At 32.5% G+C, this 11,371-nt stretch overlaps 1 long non-coding RNA gene across 2 annotated transcripts; it reads right to left on the reverse strand.

Annotated features, from left to right (window-relative positions):
- Positions 1-4,768: 4,768 nt before the first annotated feature.
- Positions 4,769-10,696, reverse strand: LOC148275780 (uncharacterized). Of its 2 annotated transcripts, none has more exons than XR_015823940.1 (4): positions 10,528-10,696; positions 9,295-9,393; positions 5,233-5,387; positions 4,769-4,848 (listed from the first exon to the last, which is right to left on the reverse strand). It is a non-coding gene; the product is annotated as an uncharacterized LOC148275780 (long non-coding RNA). The 2 variants fall into 2 exon arrangements; XR_015823939.1 differs by having other exon boundaries at positions 10,282-10,679.
- Positions 10,697-11,371: the final 675 nt, after the last annotated feature.

Raw genomic sequence — 11,371 nt, forward strand, 5'->3', positions numbered from 1 at the left:
TATTTAGATTTTAGACTTGCTATGCCTAAAATGGATATACATTTGTTTACCACTAAAAATCTTCATGACATGATACAACATCAAATGTTGTACGGGAAAACAACGGTCAATCCAAAAGATTGTTTATCCATGATAAACAAAAAAAGTATTATTTACTGATAAAAATATTGTTTAAACCGCAGAGTAATTGAGCGCCAAACTAAACTAAAAGTAATTTTTCTCAGAAAATAACAAACTCTTTTTTCATGCTTTTCTGTAAAACAAACTATTTGGAGTTATATTCTTATTACCTACAGTATGTTTTCTTAATGTTGTTTACCTCTCTAATGTGGTGTGGAGTAACAGTACAAAAAAGTTTAATATCCATGTTATTAAAACATATAGGAGTTAATGCTTATTTCCTCGTAATCGATGACTAAAATTTTTTTTTGACACAGTAATAACTCAATTTCATCATATTTGGAGTTATCGTAGTTTACGTCTTGCATACATAATATTTTTTATTGTTTGAGTCGCTTCACTTCCTGATGATGAATCATTGTTAGTTCTCAAACTTCTCTTGTTCTCACTGTTCAAATTATAGATTATTTTATTTTTTGACTTCTTCTCCGGGTGCTATTCGGTTTCACCCCAAATTGTTTTGCCCGAAAAAACACAAGGTTGAGTATTATCTCTCCTCACCTTACGTCTATCAATTTTTAAGCACGGAAGATAAGAAAATTACAAATTAAAACATAAAAGTATGAACTATACCACTCATCTTGTTGTTGTCGAATCCATAGACACTTCAGATTTCTCGAAAATTATGTCTAACACAGTAAAAAATGAATAAAGGTGTGAGAGCTATCGAGCATTTGTTAACGAGACTAAATTCATTTAATGCAAATGGCATCGAAGATAACACTTTCTAGTGGTAGAAAGCAACTTAATTTACGGAAAGTAGCCATAATACCCTGTTTTACCCAGGTATCCCTTTTTAGACAGGTTTCCCCTGCCTACTTTTGTGCCTAACTAAAATCGACAAAATTGAGATCTCGTATTCCCGATTTACAATCATTGCTCTAGTACCATAATCCAGGGAGAAAATACGGGAATACGTTTGTACGAAGAAAAGTCAAACCGCGTTCCCTCTTAATAGGTAGTCCCCGAAGTAACCATATTATAAATCGTCGTGGTCGTCGGACAACGATGGATCTGCGAAAAATTTCTTTATTTTTGGTCTTGAAAAGGATTTATAAAGAGTTATATTCAGGGTTTTAAAAAAATGTTAACCCAAATATCAAAGGATATGCTTTTGTATTATCAAATTGTGACATAAGCATCAAAAAAATAAATTATACCGCTCTCATGTACGGTTGAAGAACATCACATGCGTGATTTTTATACATGACGAAATAATCGCTGATACACTGTGACTAGAGTACCTGTGCAGTGCCTTATGCACCATTAGATGCGGATAAGGTAATAACGATGATACTGATGCACAACACAATCGCACCTACGAATTTTGTAAATCTCTGACGTTCCAGCATAGATTATAATATCTATACCTTAGAGGTTAAACCACGGGAGTCCACTTTTTGGTGATTTTGAGTTGATAATGCAGAAAAATTTACTTATTTTCTTTAAGTTAGTTAATGAAACGTTGAAGGCAATAAACATTAAATTCATCGATTTAACTAGTTAAAAAAACTCACTTGTACAACTCACTTTAATGCAAAATCCACGGGTGTCCCTTTTACGAGGTTTGTGCTCTAAGAAAAATTCAAATTCAAACATCATTTGGTCACATATACACAGAAGTCCAACATGCGTTGTTCATGCTTTAATAATGTTACGGTTTATTTTCATACAAGTATTGGCGGCTGACGTGTGACAACTGTTAAATGTAATATTAAGTGAATACAGGTTTATTGAGTGAAAATTATGTCGAGCAAAATAAAGCGAACTCTATACTTACAAAAACGTCTCCGCAACTTGGCTAAAGAAGGTGGGCGTTGCACAATGGATTTAAAAAGCCGTTGGCAAAAAAAAAGTTAGATTCTCTACGAATCAAAGAATCATCGTGATAACGAAAATGCATGATTTGGACTTTTAAAAAAAAGGAATAACCCGCTAAGCCTCTATTTTGAGGCTTGTCGGCAGGTGAGATAGAGGGGATATGGAATGAGGCAATGAAAAATATACCACAACACCAGACCAATCGAGAAAAAATATTTCTTAGATTTTTTTCTTGCAACTGGCGGGAATCGAACCCGCGACGCCAGTTTCACAGTTAGCCGTCTAACCAACTGCGCCACGGCGCCTGTTAATAATTATAGTGTGTCCAAATTATGTTTAAATGCCATAATATATTCAAAACTTAATTCAATTCCTGGTTTACTCTGCCTGTGACACCAGCGACAGTTTAAAAAATAGTTTAAGTTATATACATTTAAAAAAAAACCTTTTGGAAGAACACATACAGGAAGCAATTGCTCTTTACAAATCGAAATAGATGGATAAAACTGTCATAAATAATAAAACAAAAAACCTGCCACTTAAAAGTAAGAAAGGTTTACTTTAAGAATTGTCTACCCACTCTACACGTAACAAATAGTTCATGTTTCCATCTAAAATAATGTGTGAATTACACAATTCACGATAACGTAGATGGTGAAACTATAGCAATGATGTGGAATGAAACAAGGTTGGAAGTCGGAAGGGGTGGGAATGAGTTTAACTTCTGCTTGATTAAGTGAACATCTAGCGGTGCTTTAAGAAATATTGAAAAGCTGACAAGCTAACAGTTTGTAAGAACATGTAAAAAAAACCAAGCCTTTTGAAGTTATTAACATGGAGTTGTATGATATGAACAATATTCGCTCTTTTTACTAATTATCTTCAGCTCCTTCCGTGGCTCGAAAAAATTATACTGATGGCATACCTTTTCTCATTTGCAGAATGACCGCAACTTCGAGCAGATAGGAAGGGCGACTTTCTTCTTAAGACGAACTTTAACGGTGAAAATTTCACATTTCGCAAAAAAAAAAGGATGCAAAATATTTTATTTCCCTTTGACTCAAGTTAAAAACTCTACCACTTTTAGTGGCCACTTAAACCACCCAATGACAGGTCATAAGCCCTGTAGATGCCTAGACTTCTATATTACATTATCTAAAATGTTCTTCCTCTCTGTCGTAATATGTTAATATTAACAGCTCCCCAGGGAGTTGAATCCAGTCCTTGTCTACAAAAATTTGGACGAACTCAAAATATTGTTTACAATATTTTAATTAGATTATTTTTTCATTTGGACCATTTTCACCATTGCTTTTAATTTACTATCTTGTACATAATAGGGAAATATTACTTTTTTTTTCATTTTCGAATTAACATTGCTACGAAATATTGTTGAGTAAAAAAAAATTGCATGGAAAATATTTTTAAATTTGTAATTTTGCATTCCAGCAAAAACGGTCATTGCATTGGCCACGCCCCTAATACGTCACAATGCATGTTAATTTTAAACTCCTAACCGTTTAAATGTATAGAACATCGTCACAAATTTTGACGTTACAATTATCAATGCCAAAAATGTCGCGTTTTTTTAGACATTTTTTATAATTTATTTTTCAAAGTTATGGATGAAAACAGTTTTCCACAATATACATATTGATTTCGAAAATACAATTAATTGTTCTCAATCCAATTCATATATTTTTATCGGTATTCGTAGTTCGTGATATTTTGATGTATTATATATATTTTTTTATAGTTGTAAGATTTTTGTAATGTTATAGAATTAAGAGATAATAATATGTAAATATAAATATATATATTTAAGATCTTGATTAGAGACACCTACTACTGAATTGCAGTCATGCAATTCAGCAGGACTTGATAAAAAAAATTTTTTTGTAAATTAATAAAATATGTGTTTAAAATCCACAATATTTTGAGTATGTCCAAATCTATGTGGATAAGGCTAGATTTTACTCCCTAGGGCAGCCATACTCGACATTTTTCTCCTTTGGGCCACAAACATAAGTTTGCAATATTACGCGGGCCACAACATCATATCGATATGTCAAAAAAAATCATGCATGGAAAAACAGTATTGATTAAAACCCGTTTGATGCCGCCATTTGATAAATCAACAAATATTTTTTAAAACTAAAACATCATCATCATTCCATGTTCGTTTCCTAATTGGAGCACAAGTTGTCCACAGAGCCTCCATACATCTCTATCGGCTGCCAGTTCCCGTGCGTCCTCCCAAGTCAGGTTCTCGTCCCGAAGTCAGTCCCAGCCAATACCAGATCAAATGTTAACAACAGTGTATTTCCCTATACATTTTTTGTCATATCTGTGTGCTATACTTCAAAATACATTAATTTAAAAAAATAAAACTCAAAACATACATGTTTCAAAGAATTTATTTAAAAATTGGTGTGATTTTTGACACTAAGATAATTTTTATACTATTTTAGACAAATCGAGATTACGATTGATACATGCTACCATCAAGCCCTCAATACATCATCAAGGTTGAGAATCAGGAAGTCATTTCCTGCATGTTTTTCGCATACTACATTTCAGAATAGAATGATAATCAAAGATACGTTGATGAGAAGAACATGAGCAGCTGGCAGGGACATTTTTATAGTCTTTTATTTTTCAGGGACTAATTTCATTGAAAATAAATGTGTTCCGGGTTGCACATATAAGCTGAATAGCTGACTATGTTTTCCTAATTAAAATATTTTTAAAATTTAAATAATTCAAAAAAAATTACATGTAGATTTTATACAACACAGTAGCTAAAATTCTGGTTCTGATTTTGAAATCATTATCATTTGTGAAATCCTAAAAACAGAAATAAAAATATATAAATAAAATATAGGTAGGTGGTATAAATAATTGGAAGATATGTAAGTATTGCATATTAATTCTGCGTATATTTTTATTTATGTTATGCGAATAAGTTTCCAAAAGCAATATCCATCATCGAGGTAAATAAAAGATGATAGAGACTGTCAAAGCCAAATTAATGGTACATGGTTAGAACAGGTTCATTTATTTATTTTTAATTTTTGAGATACTAAAGCCTTTTTTTGCACTGCATATGTTTTTCGACATATTTTATTGAATAATGTTTATTAGTAATTAAAAAATCATCAATTTCTAATTAAATATGAAAACGAGTTGATGTAAAGGTTTTTGAAGAATTAAATTAAGGTTTTTTATTACTCTTTTCCTAAAATCACTATGTCCCTGGTTCTTCCCAATAAGTGAGTCACCAATCCAATGAGAATTGCAGATAAAATGGTTGAAGTGATTAATATAGTGTCGGGTTGCGCAATTATGTGCATTAATTCATCAATTTCCGAACATTGGGATTTTATCTGAAAAGTTTAGAGAGTTATATTATTACGAAGGTAGGCTAAAAAGTAGTGCACACATGCTTGTAGAACACGAACCAAAGAAAAATACAAGATTGGGCAAAAAGTACATCAAACTACAATTCTTGCTTTAAAATCATATATTTATTTTTCAACATAGTTACGTTAAGCCTAACACATTTCTCCCAACGCAACGTCTAAGAAGTTTTTTCATTCCGTCACTGAAAAATTCTTTCGACTTTTCTCGAATCCAGGACTTGATAGCTGCCTTCACCTTTATCGTCCGAGGTGTAATGATTATCCTCCTTGAGGTCTCTTTTGAGTAGAGGAAAAAATATAAATCGCAGGGCGCAAGATCTGAGGAGTAAGGAGAGTGTGGAATCGGTTCAAACATCAGATTTCGTCGAACCTTTTCTGTTGTGCACGAGGTGTATGGACGAACGTTGTCATGTTACAAGATTTTACGGTATCCCAATTGTTCAATAATGAAGCAAATACGTTCCATGGATATTCCAATATGGTTTGCGATACGCTGGCCATTTTTAATCAAATCGTCAACACGTTCGTGATGCTTGTCGTCTGTGGCAGTGATCGGACGTCTACTGCGTGTTTCATCAACAATTATGGCATTTTCAGGCTGGCAACCACGAAATTTTACTACCCATCGATTTATAGAAGACCTATCAACAGCATCGTTACTATAAACAGCCTTTAAATGACGATGAATCCCAGTGGTAGTCACTTTTTCAGCATAATATATTTAAAAGTTTAATTTGCGTTGACATAGCATCTAATGCTGTTGTAATACGTCTCCATACTTCCGCTTCTCAAAATACACTATTTGATCGCGACGACTTCAAACCTGCGCATGCGTATAGAGGGGGAATGTTACTTCCACATGCCACTTGGCTCGCTTCTGAAGGACATTTTACTTGCGCTCTACAAGCATGTGTGCATTAGTTTTAAGCCTTCCCTCGTATAATACAATTACAAAATGATCAACAAAAATAATAAACACATCTGGTAAAACGTTTGATATTTGACGAACGACGCGTATTGTTGTCTATGATTTTTCCCCCTCTCCTGCCAACCTTGAAAATAATGGCGACCGTAAAATGGGGTGACATTTGAATCGTAATCTTTAAATGCAATTGTAATATGATTTCAAGTAAGATTCCAAGAAATTTGTAATGGAATCACGAAGCTGTTTTTTTTTTTAATTCAGTGATATATCATTTCAGTATACTAAAGTGTTCTTTTTTTTAAATATTGATTTAATGATAAAAGTAATTTCGTGTAATTTGAGTTGTCTTGACATTACTGGTATTTATATCAATGAGTGAGTGTCCATTATTATGATTATTTGAATATTTAAATTTTTATTTAACGAATAATAGGAAGTTTTCTAAAATGAGCTGGAATTGATAATTTTCTGTACATCTTTTTTTGCGAGCGACATGATTCGAACTTATTAATAAAAGTTTTGAAACAGGACCTACAAAAAACATTTTCCTCAAATACTAAAAAAAACTGTTATGAAGATTCTGGCTGCTTCCAACTTTTTAAAATAATAATAGTATGTGAAAATTATTAATTTAAATAATCATAATATGTGACGCCTACTGCGTGTCGTTTTATATGTGGTTGTTTTTAAAACCGAAAATTAAGAATGAAAACTTGTTTTTTAAACATTGATAGTTATATTACAGTACGGTTAAAAGTAAGTTACAGGTCTTGGATTAGCATGGAAGGAACAGATAGACACCTTTTTGATTTTTTTAAAAATTGAAATAAAAAATAAAATGCATATTGCAAATAAATCCTGTTTTCGTAATATCAGCATTTGTTAATTTTCTCTTTTTTTTCTTTTCATGGTCATGTCATACCATATTTATATGCTTTAAACTTATTAGTCATCAAAAAGGAATGGCCCACGCTCAGACGCTGAAGTCTTTGTGGGCACTTTTTCCGAATTATGTTATAGCTTAATTTTAAGATGTATTTTTTAGTGTGTTTTTGTAAATAAAATGCTATGTATTTGTTAATATGTATGGAAAAATAAACAAATAAAAAATATTAGAATCATAAAACTCCGCTTTTGAAAACACCCTATTACCTACCAGTTAAAAATCACAATAATCAACTTTTAAAAATAAACTGAAATTCGATTTGGTAAAACGTACTTACGACATAGGTACCGTAGATCGGGGCTACTTGAACCTTAGAGGGGGAACGCAGAACAAAAAAAAGATTTAAATCTGTATTAGGTCTACAATACTGAACGTATTTACATTATTCATCGTTTCCTCGACAGGTGGTAGCACTAGCCGGAGGGTGTCGCGTCGAAGGACGTTATTACTTTTCCCCCCAGTTTCTTATTGAGGTTATGTTAGTGTGCTGTAAAAACGTGAGTTTTTGTAAACTGTAAACTTCTAAGTCTACTTTATTGTGTGCAACAGATAAACGCAAGTTAAACATTGTTTGACATTTCATATATATTGCTTAAGAAAATAACATAAGTTTGTAATAGATATCTAGCTACTAAACATGTAAAAATTAATAAGTTATAAAGTAGTGTGTTGATAACCTCAAAATGGAGCTATTTGAACCCGGGTTCAATTAGCCCCAACCACAATAATAATTGTCATTAGGTTTTAATTAAATTGACAGGCTACAATTTATGTTACTCGATTGCCTAAACAAGATAGATCAGTGAACCTTGATCTAGTTGGAGATTCTTTTTTTGGCTTATCTTGAAAAGAAGAGACTTGATTTCGTGATACCACGAGCTACAAAGAAAACAGTTAAAGTCGCACCTGGTAAAAGCATCACTGCAAATGACATTAAGTCTCAAGAAGCAGAAGCTTCCACGTCAGGGGGAAATCCAACAAAACAAAGAAAAAAGGTCAATGCAGCACCCGAGAAAATAGCACCTCCAAAGAAAACCCCCCGAGTAAAAAGATCTTGATGATTCTACATCACAAGATGAAAATGCTTACAGCATCCAGGATTCTGGAGACAGTGACTTTGTTTTATCTGAGAATTCCGAGGAACAAATGTTTGCTCCTACTGTTCAGTCTATTTTAACTAGATCAAAACACCTAGCTTAACCTAGATCTAATCCCTTCTAATCCCATGCAAGGCAGAGAAGTTCTATTAAAGAGGATAATTTTGTCCTAGTGGCGTGGATCAATTCGTTATTTCCAGGCGTGATAACGAGCTTCGACGACGATAGTGCAGTTGTAAAATGCATGTAAAAAATTATAAAAGGGTGGCAATGGCCCGCAAAAAAAGACATTCTACACTACAAGTGGTCTAATGTAGTGAAGAAAATCGATACACCAAAAAAGGGGGATTTTTTCAGTTCGTATATAAATGCTAATTAGAAACATTTGTATTAATAAACATCTGTATTCAAATTTGTTATTAGTAAAACAATGTTAAAATATTTTTAGTTGTTCACTGAGTCTTTGAGATGTTACTTTTCAATATATTTCATAATTATATAAATATTTCTGGCCACTGAAATGTCTTTCTAGAGTTTTATTTCCAGATCCTATGTCTTACTTGAGCACACCGCCCTTTTATAAATTACTTTTTCAATGTAAATAGTATGTGGGTCCAAGTAGCCTCAATCGAGGGGTTACTTGTGCCCAATTTTCAAAAACTAATAAAAATTCTCATCAATTAAAATTTTTATTATAAAAAGGCATAAGATGATAGTAAAATATCTTCAAAATGGTAAAAACTTGGTTATCAGCACAAATTATAGATTTAAGTCATAATTTATTCTGGAATATAGAAAGAAAATATGAATTTTGGGTTTAAGTAGCCCCAATCTACGGTACTGAAATGGATGAATTTACATTTTACCACAATATAATTTACACTCTAGTCAAACGAGACTTACTTCGGAAAGGGGGTATTGCATCACATATTTTAACCCATCTTGGTAAGATAAGTAAACTGTCCTCATGATGAAATCTACCAGAAAACAGGTAATAATAACCTAGAAACATGCATAAATATTATATCCAAATATCTCAATGTGTGATTAGAAAAAGAATATTATAATAGTTTGTGATTTAAAAAAATTAAGCTTTATTGAAATATTCATTTGGTATTCTCACTGAGCAATACGCAAATACATTATTGCTTCGTAACCAGTTATTGGAATCGATATTATTTTTATCAATATCATGCAATCCGATTTCTATTGAGAAAAACAGTTCATTTTTTAAATCCGAGAGAACAGCCTCTAGGTAAGATTACATTGTTGTGCCGTGTTGTGAAGGGTCGTGGACAGAATTAGGTACATTGACACCCATAGAAGCAATATGCGCCAAATAGCTCCACAACACGACGAAACAATGTAATCTTACCAACGGTGTTATAGTGGGGGTGGTACGGAATGAGAATGAGAACTGGCAATACTCGCGCATGTTTGGAAATGTATATAAATATTATATGCTAGTATTATATTATGCACTAAGCCTCCACCTACCGAAATTACGTCATTAGTCACTGCTAGAGTAGAAAACATTTCCAAAAAAATACGGTAGTATGCATTTTGGTATTTTTCTAAAACCTACAATGGTGAAAAACGAACCTACTTCAAAAAAATACAACTCATTCAATTCATTGTATTGCATTTACGAATGGAACCTACTGTTTTTCAGTTACAATATATCTAAACATAACATTTTCTCATCACAAACAGCGGAATTATTCTTCATAGAGTCACGTCCGATCACGATATTTAGAAAATAAAGACACAGAAGACGAATGCAGTGAAACGCCATAAAATTTATCAAGCGCAAATACCGTGTCTATTTAATTGTATGATATGAAATATAATTATATGCTATGGAAGATAAAGCCATAACGAGATTTTCACCTTCAACACTTTTTCGATTCCTTTCGGCCGTTTGCGAAAGCCCGCAGGCCACCAGTCAAAGTCTGCTACAAGAATACAAAGTCCATAGCAAAATAAAATGGACGGCGCGTTTGGCTTGGGAAGATCCCCTTTGTTAATATTCGAGACATTTATTTGGAAAAAATGAGTACACAACCCGGCAACCAACATCAGCAGCCAATCAAACTGACACTTTTCAAGAAACATTTTAAATTTAGCTGTAACTACCTTACTTAATTGCATGTACACATTCAACACAATAATAAAATGGAACTGTTTTTTTGTGATCTTCAAATTACTGGCACTCATTCAAATGTTTTTGAAGAACATAGTTTGAAATTACACTAGTAGGTACCGCATAGGTATTTTGTTTTTCCTTTATTAATCCCTTCTACCAAAGCATGATAACATCGGCCAAAAACAAGAGACATTAATAATTATTTATAATTTACAATAAACATAAGAACATCACAAACAGAAAGGAATAACAAAACAGATACAAACAATAGACAACAAAAATATATGTACAAGAATAACATAAAAAATATTTTCCTCCGCTTTGGTCTATTTTATTTTATTGTACCTAATTAAGTAATAAATGTAATTTGTAAATATATGGCGTAATTTGTACCTACGCTTGTATTTCGAAAAACATTACTATGTCAAAACATACCCAAAGTAAAGGGCCTAAATTTCCCTTCAGTAGGTAAACATAAACGAAATGAAAAATAGGTAGGCACATACACAAAAGATTTTCCGGGTTGGGTTTAAAAATGAATACGTTTTTTTCATGTTTATTTTAGTGTTTCCTCATCCAAAACTTGAATTTGTTGCTTGGATTGCTTACTGCATGATTTGATTTCTTTAGAAAATTATTGTTATTGTTGTACATTACAATTGATTTTTGCAAAAAAGCTGGGAATATCAAGTAAATTCGTTTTTTCAATATTACTAATTTGATAAATGAAGAAAAAAAACGTTGTTTGAGTATGTCCAAATGCTTGCAGACTGGCTGGATTTTCTCCCTAGGGAGTTGTTCATATTTAAATTTATTTAAACAGAGAGGGAAAAC

Source organism: Micrasema longulum, unplaced genomic scaffold (genome assembly GCF_059751315.1).
Source record: "Micrasema longulum isolate JH-2025_06_02 unplaced genomic scaffold, ASM5975131v1 h1tg001343l, whole genome shotgun sequence".
In the NCBI taxonomy this organism is placed as follows: Eukaryota; Metazoa; Arthropoda; class Insecta; order Trichoptera; family Brachycentridae; genus Micrasema; species Micrasema longulum.